The sequence below is a fragment of the Cetorhinus maximus genome, chromosome 17 (assembly GCF_964194155.1).
Source record: "Cetorhinus maximus chromosome 17, sCetMax3.hap1.1, whole genome shotgun sequence".
Classification (NCBI taxonomy): domain Eukaryota; kingdom Metazoa; phylum Chordata; class Chondrichthyes; order Lamniformes; family Cetorhinidae; genus Cetorhinus; species Cetorhinus maximus.
In genome coordinates this window covers 59,345,437-59,358,297 of record NC_135895.1, presented here as the reverse complement: position 1 = coordinate 59,358,297, position 12,861 = coordinate 59,345,437, and positions in this window count along the sequence as shown.

The window sequence follows — 12,861 nt, the reverse complement described above, 5'->3', positions numbered from 1 at the left end:
TCCGGGGTGTTTCCCAGGAATGCATTATTAATGAGGCGGGATGAGCCAGGAATGGAACGATACAGCGCAAAAACCTACTACTGCGTCCAGTAAAACATCCTTTTTCTGTCCACTACCGCAATTTGTGCAAATCTGGGATGATTCCGCCCAATATCTAATTACCAGAAAACTTCTAGAGGTACACATAGTATAGGCAATACGCTTAACAACCTGGCATATTTCTTGACTTAATTTTTATGTGTTTATACTTCATTTAAATTAATCCATTCTGGGAAAAATTGTCTGAATGGCCTATTTTTGATCTTAAAAAGATTGCGTGGGTGTGTAGTTCCTTTTTACAGTGAGTTTCAATTTTAACCACAGGCTCAGGAAATGATAAGAAGTAACATATAGAAACTAAAGTATGCCACACAAAGACTAGGGTATAGGAAACAAATTATTAATTTTTAAGTATTAAATGTCACTGTTCTAAACTTTTATCAATAACATTTTATTCAACGTGTCAAATATAATTTCTAACAGTGATTAATTTAATGAGAAATGTTAGTATTTACTTTAGGGTAACAATTAATATATAGGACAAATTGAACACTGACCTAAATTCTACGTGTGTGCAAACAGAATCATGAAACTTTTTAGCTTCTGTTTATCGTATCTTTCAGGCGTTTGTTTGTACTTTTAATTGCACTTGGGTAGTTTGTACAATATGTTTAATATGTTTAAAAATCAGTGTGAGCGGTACAGAATATCCAGATTTATCAGGCTCCACTTTTGTTACATTGGGTGGACAAACATTTTAGTAAGTTTGCATTTGTGAGTTGCCAGGCAGGGAACTTTCATATGTAAATATATGAAGCTAGATGGTCTAGATTTTTCACTTGATCGTAATTCTGATGGAAATGTGATTTGGTGGGACTCTGATTTAAATATTGTTGACTGTGCCACGACCTAAATCCTGCCAGTGATTGAAGGTTTATGAAGGAGCAGGGTGGTGGTTGATGCCTCAGAGGCGTACTACAGGATTTAAACTCCCATATCAATTTTAGGGCCAGGCTGTGTAGAAGGAGGTAATGAGGAAGGATTCATTCTGAACATACGTCAACTTAGTTCCATGACAGTGAGCCACAGGTTCTCATACAGGAGCCAGCATCAAGGAGGGATAGCCTTAGGCTGTAGGCCTGAGGCCATCATGAGCAGTGGTTGCAGCCCAGTGGAGGGAGATGACATTGGTGATAAATGGCACTTTTAAGAACATCCCCACCTCCAACACATTTGCGCAGTGCTGAAAAGGTTTATCAAACTTATGACAATGAGTAACGTTTTGAGAAGTCATGTGTAGCTTTCCAGAATATACTGTAGTACCATTTGAGTCATCAATTAGCTTCGTTGTTCAACAGGTCCCTTAATATTTTCCTTTGTCCGTGCTATCTTCACACTCCCATTCTATATCTACAAATATACCACATTTTACAACAGACCTTGTATGCTCTCACTTGAAAGGCATATCTCGGATTTCATGCTGTCATAGCAGCAGCTGTAAGCACTTTTGCATGGACTGCACCTGGCTGAAGTGGAAAGTCTGCGAAAAACAAACTTTGTATTTTGTCTACGCTTTTGTTTCAGGAGAAAATCATACATAAACATGAGGGTGAGGCAGGCTACAGTAGGTAGCTTACCCAACATCAGGACTGTCATCGCCTTTGAGGAAGAAGCCATTCTACTACTCAAGAGGTCAAGGGAGTTAGTGGTGGAGAATTTGAAGGCCAAGTGCCAGCTGCAGGTTCATAATGATATTCTTCTATCTTTGCCTGCAGGAACACACTGAAACCCCTTGCAAACAACCTCAAATTATTGATTTTCCTGCAAGTGACCAAAGAACTTTGTTCCTCCATCAGCCGTTGTAACCTCTCATCCCCTTCTTGTCCTGTAGATAAAACTTGGTATCAAAAAGTAGAGGAGGACAACGATCTACCTTATCAAGACCTTTAATTATCTAAAGTATTTCAATTAGATTATCTCTTCCATATTTGGGGGAAATACAAAATTGGTCTGGGCAGCTTGTCTTCATAATGTAATTATTTTCGCTCCAATATCATTCTGGTGGTTCTGTGCTGCAGCCCCTCCAAGGCTAATATAGCTTTCCGGAGGTGCGATGTCCAGAACTGAACGTAGCATTCCAAATTGAGTCTGAACATTGTTTAACTGTAACAGAGCCTGTTATGGGAGGAGTGTGCAGTTGATCTAGCGCCACTACTCCACATGTCGCACCATTAGTTTAAAAGTTTGATTCACTCACCAAAATGGTAATCATTTACCTTCGCTACTGTTACCCAGAATAAAAGACTTTAACCAGGCTTCTTTCAAAAAATAACACACTTATTAGTTTATCATAAACCAGTCTTGTCAAATAGAAAGGCAAAGTTTATTAACATACAGTATGGAATATGCAAGTATACTAATTACTCGTTCGAGATACCCTAAGTCTCTCCCTCACACACACACATACACACACACACACATACACACATACACACACACACACCAAAAAAATAAATAAAAATGGAGGAACTTTGCCAAAGGTTAAAAGTTAAAGGTTCAAGGGAAAAGAAAGGATGGTGGAATCCTTGAAATGGTGCCTGGGTTATATGGTTGGTCTCATAGCGCTAATCTGCAAAACAGCTGATGACTCTTGCACTGTTTTTCAGGTGGACTTGAAGAACACTTGCAGGTACTCTATTCCAGCATGTGGCAACCTAGGAGCAGCTTAAATTCACTTTTGGCTGTGGACTGCCTCTGGACTGCAACAAGACTGCTGTCTTCCTTTCACAAGAAGTTAGTCCTTTCTCTTCTCAAAGCAAGACTAAAACCCATCTTTTAAACACGGTTCCAGACATGTTTTTTTTTCCAGGGCCATAAACTACCATGTGACCCATTTTGTACACAGTCCACCAGGGTTAAGAGTTTTCCATGAAAGCAAAATACTGCGGATGCTGGAAATCTGAAACAAAAACAGAAAATGCTGGAAAAACGCAGCAGGCCTGACAGCATTTGTGGAGAGAGAGAAACAAAGTTAATGTTTCAAGTCCATATGACCCTTCTTCAGAGGGGAAATCCAAGATATGCCTTTCAAGTAAGAGCACACTGAAGCATACTGAAGAAGGGTCATATGGCCTGCTCCCACCCAACCCTCCTGACGGGGAGAAAATTCTCCACATGGCATCAGGCCAAACATGAGCAAGGAAACGTCCTGCTGATTATCACGTACCGCCTTCACTCAGCTGATGAATCAGTGCTCCTCCATATTGAACACCATTTGGAGGAAGCACTGAGGGTGGCAAGGGCACAGAATGTATTCTGGGTGGGGAACTTCGATATCCATCACCACTACTGACCGATCTGGCTGAGTCTAAATGACATAGCTGCTAGACTGGGTCTGCGGCAGGTGGTGAGGGAACCAACAAAAGGGAAAAACATACTTGACCTCATGCTCACCAACCTGCCTGCCGCAGATGCATCTGTCCATGACAGTATTGGTAGGAATGACCACTGCACAGGCATTGTGGAGACGAAGGCCCATCTTCACATTGAGGATATCCCCCATCGTGTTGTGTGGCACTACCACCATGCTAAATAGGATAGATTTCGAACGGATATAGCAATTCAAGCCTGGGCATCCATGAGGCGCTGTGGGCTATCAGAAGCAACAGAATTGTACTTGAACACAATCTGTAACCTCATGGCCCAGCATATCCGCCACTCTACCATTACCATCAAGCCAGGCGATCAACCCTGGTTCAATGAAGAGTACAGGAGGGCATGCCAGGAGCAGCATCAGGCATACCTAAAAAAATGAGGTGTCAACCTGGTGATGCTATAACACAGGACCACTTGCTTGCCAAACATCATAGGCAGTAAGTGATAGACAGAGCTAAATGATCCCACAACCAACGGATCAGATCTAAGCTCTGCAGTCCTGCCACTTCCAGTCGTGTATAGCGATGGACAATTAAACAACTCACTGGAGAAGGAGACTCCACAAATACCCCCATCCTCAATGTTGGAGGAGCCCAGCACATCAGTGCAAAAGATAAGGCAGAAGCATTTGCTATATATTCAGCCAGAAGCACCCAGCGGTTGATCCATCTCAGCCTCCTCCGGAGGTCCGCAGCATCATGGATGCCAGTCTTCAGCCAATTTGATTCACTTCACGTGATATTAAGAAACTGCCAAAGGCACTGGATACTGCAAAGGCTATGACAACATTCCGGCAATAGTACAGAGGCTTTGCGCTCCAGAACTTGCTGCGCCCCTAGCCAAGCTGTTCCAGTACAGCTACAACACTGGCATCTACCCGGCTATGTGGAAAATTGCCCAGGTATATCCTGTACACAAAAAGCAGGACAAATCCAACCCGGCCAATTACTGCCAAATCAGTCTACTCTCGATCATCAGTAAAGTAATGGAAGGGGTCATCAACAGTGCTACTAAGCGACACTTGCTTAGTAATAACCAGCTCACTGATGCCCAGTTTGGGTTGCGCCAGGGCCACTCAGCTCCTGACCTCAATACAGCCTTGGTTCAAACATGGACAAAAGAGCTGAACTCCAGAGGTGAGGTGAGAGTGACTGCCCTTGACATCAAGTCAGCATTTGACCGAGTGTGGCATCAAGGAGCCCTAGCAAAATTGGAGTCAATGGGAATCAGGGGGAAAATTCTCCGCTGCTTGGAGTCATACCTAGCACAAAGGAAGATGGTTGAGGTTGTTGAAGGTCAATCATTTCAGTTCCAGGACATCACTGCAGGAGTTCCTCAGGCTAATGTCCTAGGCCCAACCATCTTCAGCTGCTTCATCAATGACCTTCCTTCAGTCATAAGGTCAGAAGTGGGGATGTTCTCTGATGATTGCACAATGTTCAACACCATTCGCGACTCCTTAGATACTGAAGCAGTCCATGTCCAAATGCAGCTAGAACTGGAACATATCCAGGCTTGGGTTGACAAGTGGCAAGTAACATTCGTGCCACACAAGTGTCAGGCAATGACCATTTCCAACAAGAGAGAATCTAACCATCACCCCTTGATGTTCAATGGTATTTCTATCACTGAGTCCCCCACTATCAACATCCTGGGAGTTATCATTGACCAGAAACTGAACTGGCCCAGCCATATAAATACTGTGGCTACAACAGCAGGTCAGGGGCTAGGAATTGTGCAACGAGAACTTAGCTCCTGACTCCCCAAAGCCTGTCCACCATCTACAAGGCACAAGTCAGGAGTGTGATGGAATACTTCCCACTTGCCTGGATGAGTGCAGCTCCCACAACACTCAAGAAGCTGGACACTGTCCAGGACAAAGCAACTCGTTTGATTGACACCACATCTACAAACATTCAATCCTTCCACCACCGATGCACAGTAGCAGCAGTGTTTACCATCTACAAGATGCATTGCAGGAATTTACCAAGGCTTCTTACACAGCACCTTCCAAACCCAAGATCACTACCATCTAGAAGGACCAGGACAGCAGATACATGGGAACACCACCACCTGGAGGTTCCCCTCCAAATAACTCACCATCCTCACTTGGAAATATATCGCTGTTCCTTCACTGTCGCTGGGTCAAAATCCTGGAATGCCCTTCCTAACAGTACTGTGGGTGTACCTACACCACATGGACTATAGCGGTTCACGCTCACCACCACCTTCTCCAGGGCAACTTGGGATGTGCAATAAATGCTGGCCCAGCCAATGAAGCCTACATCCTGTGAATGAATTTTTAAAAAATTCTACCTCTTTATATTGTAACCCTTTGAGATAAAGGCTAACCTCCTGTTAACTTTTAAAATTATTTTTTTGCAACTGTGCACGAGTTTTTGGTGATTTCTGCACATGGACCGTGAAATCTCTCTGCTCCCCAACAGGTCTTCGATCAGAATATTTTCTATATGGTGAAAAGCTATCTTTCAAAGTAGATGACCACACATTTAGAACCATAGAAAAGTTACAGCACAGAAGGAGACCATTCGGCCTACCTTGTCCATGCCAGCCCAAGGACACCCAGGTGCCCTTTCTAATCCCACCTTCCTGCACCCGGCCCATAGCCCTGCAGCTTACAACACTTAGGGTGCAGATCCAGGTACTTTTTAAAAGAGTTTAAAGTTTCTGCCTCTACCACCAACTTGGGCAGTGAATTCCAGACACCCACTACCCTCTGCGTAAAAAAGGTTCTTCGTCATGTTCCCCCTACACCTTCTGCCACTTATCTTGAATCTATGTCCCCTGGTTCTAGAATTCTCCACCAAGGGAAACAATTTTATCCTGTCCACTCTATCTATTCCCCTCATAATTTTGTACACCTCAATCAAGTCACCTCTCAGCCTTCTTTGTTCTAAGGAAAATAATCCCAACCTATCCAGTCTCTCCTCGTAGCTACACTTTTCTAACCCTGGCAACATCTTGTAAACCTCCTCTGCACTCTCTCCAGAGCTACTACATCCTTCCTGTAATGTGGTGACCAGAACTGCACACAATACTCCAGTTGTGGCCTCACCAGTGTTTTATACAATTCCAACATTATATCCTTACTTTTATATTCTATACCTCTGCCAATGAAGGAGAGCATTCCATATGCCTTCTTTACAACCTTGTCTACTTGAACTGCTGCCTTCAGGGACCTGTGTATTTGTACGCCAAAATCTCTCATTTAATCTACCCCTCTTAGTATATTCCCATTTATTGTGTAATCCCTGTAACTGTTTGACCTCCCTAAATGTATGACCTCACATTTCTCTATGTTAAAATCTATCTGCCACTTTACCGCCCACTCCACCAACCCATCTATATTGTTTTGGAGATTATGGCTATCCTCTACACTATCCACTACTCGGCCAATCTTTGTGTCATCTGCAAATTTCCCAATTGTGCCCCCCACGTTCACGTCCAAATCGTTAATATATAACACAAACAGCAAGGGTCCCAACACCGAACCCTGTGGAACACCACTTGAGACAACTTTCCTTTCGCAAGGGCATCCATCGACCATTACCCTTTGCTTCCTGTTACAAAGCCAACCTTTTATCCAGTTTGCCACATTACCCTGAATCCCATGGGCTTTTACTTTCTTGACCAATCTGCCATGTGGGACCTTGTCAAATGCCTTGCTAAAATCCATGTACACAACATCCACTGCACTACCTTCATCAACCCTTCTTGTCACTTCCTCAAATAATTCAATCAAATTTGTGAGGCAAGACCTTCCTTTAACAAATCCATGCTGACCATCCCTGACTAGTCCATGCCTTTCCACATGACAGTTAATCCTTTCTCTCAGGATTGATTCTACTAATTTGCTCACCACCGATGTAAGACTAACTGGCCTATAATTGTTTGGCATTTCCTTTGATCCCTTTTTAAACAATGGAACTACGTTTGCATTTCTCCAGTCCTCTGGTACCTCCCCTGTATCTAGTGAAGATTGGAAAATCATCCTCAGAGCATCTACTACCTCCTCCCTGACTTCCTTCAGCAGCCTCGGAAACAATCCATCTGGCCCTGGTGACTTATCAACTTTCAAGGATTTCAACCCTTCAAGTACTTCCTCTCTGTTTATGACTATCCCATCCAATATCTCGCAGTGTTCCTCCTGGACTACTATATCTACATCTTCCCTTTCCTTCGTAAACACGGAGACAAAATATTCATTCAAAACCCTTCCCACAGCCTCTGCATCTACACACAAGTTTCCATCTTCATCTCTGATAGGTCCCACTTTTTCCTTAACTAACCTTTTAGCATTAATGCATTGGTAAAACATCTTTGGGTTATCTTTAACTCTACTTGCTAATCTTTTTTCATGCCCTCCCTTTGATTTCCTTATTTCCTTTTTTACTTCATCCTTGCACTTCCTATATTCGTCTAGGCCATCTGCAGTGCTTAGTTCTTTGTGCCTATTGTATGCTTTCTTTTTCTGTTTGATCTTCCCCTATATTCCTCTAGACAATCAGGGGGGTCTAGATTTGGCAGTACCACTCTTATTTTTGTAGGGGTCATGTCTACTTTGTACAATTAGGATCTCACTTTTTAGTGCTTCCCACTGGTTTTCCACTGTTTTATCCTCCAGCAGTGCTGTCCAGTCCACCTCAGCCAAGTCCCTTCTCATTTCTGCAAAATTTGCCTTCCCCCGGTTCAAGACTTTTACTCCTGCCTTATCTCTGTCCTTTTCCATGGTAATGCTAAATCTAACTGAATTGTGATCACTGTCCCCGATATGGTCGCCAACTGTCACTTCACCCACTTGCCCTTATTCGTTCCCCAAGACTAGGTCTAGAATTGCATCTCCTCTCGTTGGGTTTGTCACTAATTGGTTGAAAAAATTTTCCTGGACACACTGCATGAATTTTTCTCCCTCAGTGCCCCTTATATTGTTTGAATCCACATTTATCCACATTAAACTCCATCTGCCATAATTTTGCCCATTCACTTGACCTATCAATGTCCCGTTGTAACTTTTGCTCACATTTACAGTATACATTATGCCACCAAACTTAATGTCATCAGCAACATTAGCTATCCGGCTATGTTCCTTCATCTCAGTCATTGATAAATATAGTGGAAAACGGAGGCCCCAGTACCTGTCCCTGGAAACACCACTAATTATGTCCTTCCAATTGGTGTACCTAGCCATTGGGTGGAATTTTCCGTGCCCGCTGGCAGCAGGCATGATAGGTGGCGTGTGTGGACAAAACGGCGCAATTGGTTTCATGATGGCGTGAAGGCAGGTTGCGATCGTCTGCTCAGCCTGCCGACAGCGGGCCGCGTTCCCCGCCAACGGTTGTCGGGGAGCTCAATGTAATACATCAGCATATCATTAAAAGGCCATCGCGCCAGGCTCTTGGACCCCCACTGGATCATCCGGCCACGTCGTGGGGGTGGGGGTGGTGGAAAGCACGTGTTTCACAACAGCGCACAGCTGATGTGTACTTGGCGGCCTTCGCTTTGAGGGAACTGGAGGTGAGTGAACAGCATTGTTTTCCACTGCTCGCCAGGATCACCTGTTGCCCCCCGGGGGGGCCTGTGTGAAGTGCCACACTGCCTCAGAGGCAACTATTGTTGGTGGCGGAGGGGGGAACTGATGCCCAGCTTTGGATCCCGCGCACAAGAAATCGAGGTGGGAGGCAGGGTAGGTGAGGGAAGTGACCATGCAGTAAGGACACTTGTATAAACTGACCATTTACCTGCAACTGAGACAGTTCAGACATAGCTACAGTGATATGACTGGGGTCAGGCTCTTAGACTGCCCACCCACGCAAGCAGCGCAGAAGCACCAAAGGGCCACCAAGCCCTCCGGCCTCCCCCCAACCTGACACAGACAGAGCTTGCAACCACTTTACTGGACCGCAGAGCAGTGGTACTGCACACGTTGTACAATCTCCTTGCCAATGCTGGCCATGTAGCAGTCATTGCTGGAGGCGCTCACAGCCCCTGCAATCTCAGCATCTCGGTTAGGAGCTGTCTCTCCCACATGTCGCAGGCTGACAGGGCAGCCATGCAGCTCACTCAACTGTGACCATCCGAGGGATGGCCAGCACTCTCCGGGAAGCACTAAGGGGCCATCACACAGGGTCAGGAAAGCTGCTAAGTACACCCATACTAACCACGTCTGCCTCTCTTTCATGCCACAGGAGGACCATATCAGGAGCATGGAGTCTGGTGACCTAGCTGATGGCCTACAGAGGGCGGAGAAGACGGAGGAGGGAGCGACTGAGGCTCTTGATTGCGCAAAGGCAGGAGCAGCAACCTAAGGAAGAAGGGGCAGCTGGGGCTCCCGCACATGCTGCCCAAGAGCGACAGCGAGTCATGGCTGGTCGGCGCCTAGTGACACCCAGGGTCTATAGATACCCCCTGTCATTCCTGCAGATGACCGAGACCTAGTGTTGCTGACAACTGCGCATGTCTAGGGATCTGGTTACTCACATCTACCACTTACTGCAGGACTTAGCGCCAAGACAACATGGAGGGCATCCACTGCCACTGGCTGTGAAAGTGACTGCGGCGCTCAATTTCTATGCCAGTGGCTCCTTTCAGGGCTCCACAGGTGACCTCTGTGGGACCTCACAAGCTGCCACCCACAAACGCTTCCATGAGGTCACAGATGCCATCTTCTCGAGGGCACACAACTTTATGCATTTCGTCCGGGAACGGGACAGCCAGGATGCAAGGGCCATTGGATTGGCCTTGATCTCGAGATTCCCACAGGTACAGGGTGTGGTTGACTTCACTCATGTCATTCTCAGATCACCATCGCTACACTCAGTGGACTACATCAACCAGAAGGGATTCCACTCACTGAACGTGCAGCTAGGTATGCGACCACCAGAAACGCATCCTGCAGGTATGCGCACGGTTTCCAGGGAGTGTGCATGACGCCTACATCCTCAGTCGCTCACAGATCCCTGCAGTCTTCCAGGGTCCACAGAAGCTGTAGGGTTGGCTCCTCGGGGACAAGGGCAGAGGCCGTGGCTGATGACACCTGTACAGCAGCCTCAGCCTGCAGCAGAGCGACGGTATAATGAGGCTCATGTTGCAGCTCACAACTTGGTGGAGCAGACCATCGGCATGATGAAGATGCGGTTCCGGTGCCTGGACCGGCCTGGTGGATTCCTGGAATACAGTTCACAGAGAGTGTCACGCATCATTGTCATCTGCTGCCCCCTTTACAACCTGGCGCTGCAACAGGAAGACGAGCTGGCTCAGGAGGAGATGCAGGAGCTGGAGCTCTCCTCCGATGAGGAGGATGCTGATGGGGATGAGGGTGAGAGGGTCCTCAGAGGAGACGATGACAAGGATGAGGCCCTCACACTGACTAGGCGAGCCAGGCACGCTCAAGAGGCCCTCATAGCTGCTAGATTTGTGGAGGATAATGATGATGTGCAGTGAGGTTTCCCCATAGATCCTCACATCGCATTTGTAAACATTTGACTCCAGTCTGGCTTATGGCAGCGTGAATACCCTCTAAGAATGCTCCTGTCATGGAGATACAGTGGAGGCCCTAATAGTCACTCGATTGCAAGATGATGATGACAACATGCAGTGAGGACACTCCATAGATCTTCACATAGCCTCTGATAATGTCTGACTCCTGTCTGGCTGAGGGCAGCTCGCTTGCGCTCCATGATCAGGGTCATATCATAGAGATGCAGCTACGAAACTGTAGAAGTTCTGATACTTTGTCTGCCTTCAGCACCTGAGCCCTTCAGGAGCTGGAGCACAACATCACTGGTCACAGATGCTAAAGAAATGGGGACAGTCCCTCCTTAAAGGTGCTGAGAGCACACAGAGAGAATGAGAGAACTCTCTGACGCCTGCCCACGACATTCTGGCAGCAATGACCAGCACCGTCGAGGTGCAGGCATCAGTAATGTTTCCGGGGAATGTGAAGCTGGACCATCACTTTGGTCTGAAGGCTGCACAAAGCACACGGAAGAGGCCCTGGACTGAGACACCTGCCTTTATCTTGTACAGAAAGGTTTCACATCTGAGTGGCAAGAACACTGCTCATCAGAACAAGGAGCCATAGGCAGGGAGACATTCGTGGGAGTTTATTGACAGTAGTAAACATTATGTACAAGTGATTAACACCCGTGCCCAGGCTGTGCAACTAATTATCCTTAACTTTCCTAACCCTGCCTCTATGTCTTGGTGCTCCCCCGACATCCACAGTGGAGGTGGAGGCAGCCTGCTGACTGCGATGCCCTGTCTGTGATGACTTTGGTGGGCATCTTCTGGAGGAAAGAGACTTGGAGCACCCTGGCCAGCTTTCGGGGTCCTGCTGTGTGGCAGTGGCACCCTCCTTGGCCTGTGGAGCTGGAGCTGCTGAGGTCACAGGAAGAGGAAAGTCAGTTGGGCCGGGCACTCTTGGAGTCACCAGGATGAATAGCCCCAGAGTGTGCACCTGCTGATCCCCCTCCCTGTGGGTGCCCAGGGTCCCCAGGCTGACTCCTTGAGGAGAATGCGCAGCTGGAGTGAGATTGAGCTGCCCGGGCACCTCTTTCGCATACACAATGTTGGAGACAAATTATGGCATCAGGGATGGAGTTGAGCCCGCACAGTAGTGCAGGAGCAACTTCCTGGACCAAGGTCTCCATGGCGGCTGTCACCCTACCAGTGTTGACCTTGGTGCGTTGGCATGCCGGCACTATCACCTCAGACTGAAGACGGATGGACTCCTCCATCTTGCCTTGTAATCGGAGGAGTGCAGCAGACATCCCTTCCAGATGTTCCCGAGCTTGCCTTTGCAGTTTCAGCAACTGTGACATGACCGAGCCCAGAGGCTCGTCATCTGACTCAGACTTAGTAACGTTCTGGCCTCCAGCAGTCCTCCGAGTGCCAGACACCTGGGAAGTCCCTGTCTCCGCCTGCTGTGGATCAAACAGTGCAATGTGCTCACCAGGTTGTGATCCCGGGACTACTGTAAAGCTCGGTCCCACCGAGGTGTGTGTCTCTACGCTGGTGGAAGGTGTGGGTGAGCGCTGTGATGGGACTTCAAGGAGGGTGCCTCCAGATTCCTCTCCAGAGGTTTCTTCGGGGCTTGATTGGAGGTCCTGGGTTGTGGACCCGTCGGCTGTTTCCCAGATGTGCCTGTGAAAGCAAGGGGAGATAATTAGCGTGTGGCAGTGGCCTGTAAAATAGGACACATCACTCACGGCATGGTTGTCTGATGGATGTTGCACTGCTGGATCCTCACTTGGTAGAGCAGTGCCGAACTCACTGCCAGGATAGGTACGGTCCAGATCCTCACCAGCCGGCTCGATGGCTCTGTTTTCAAAGTCCGTGAGGGCTTTCATTTCAGGCATTCCTCCACCG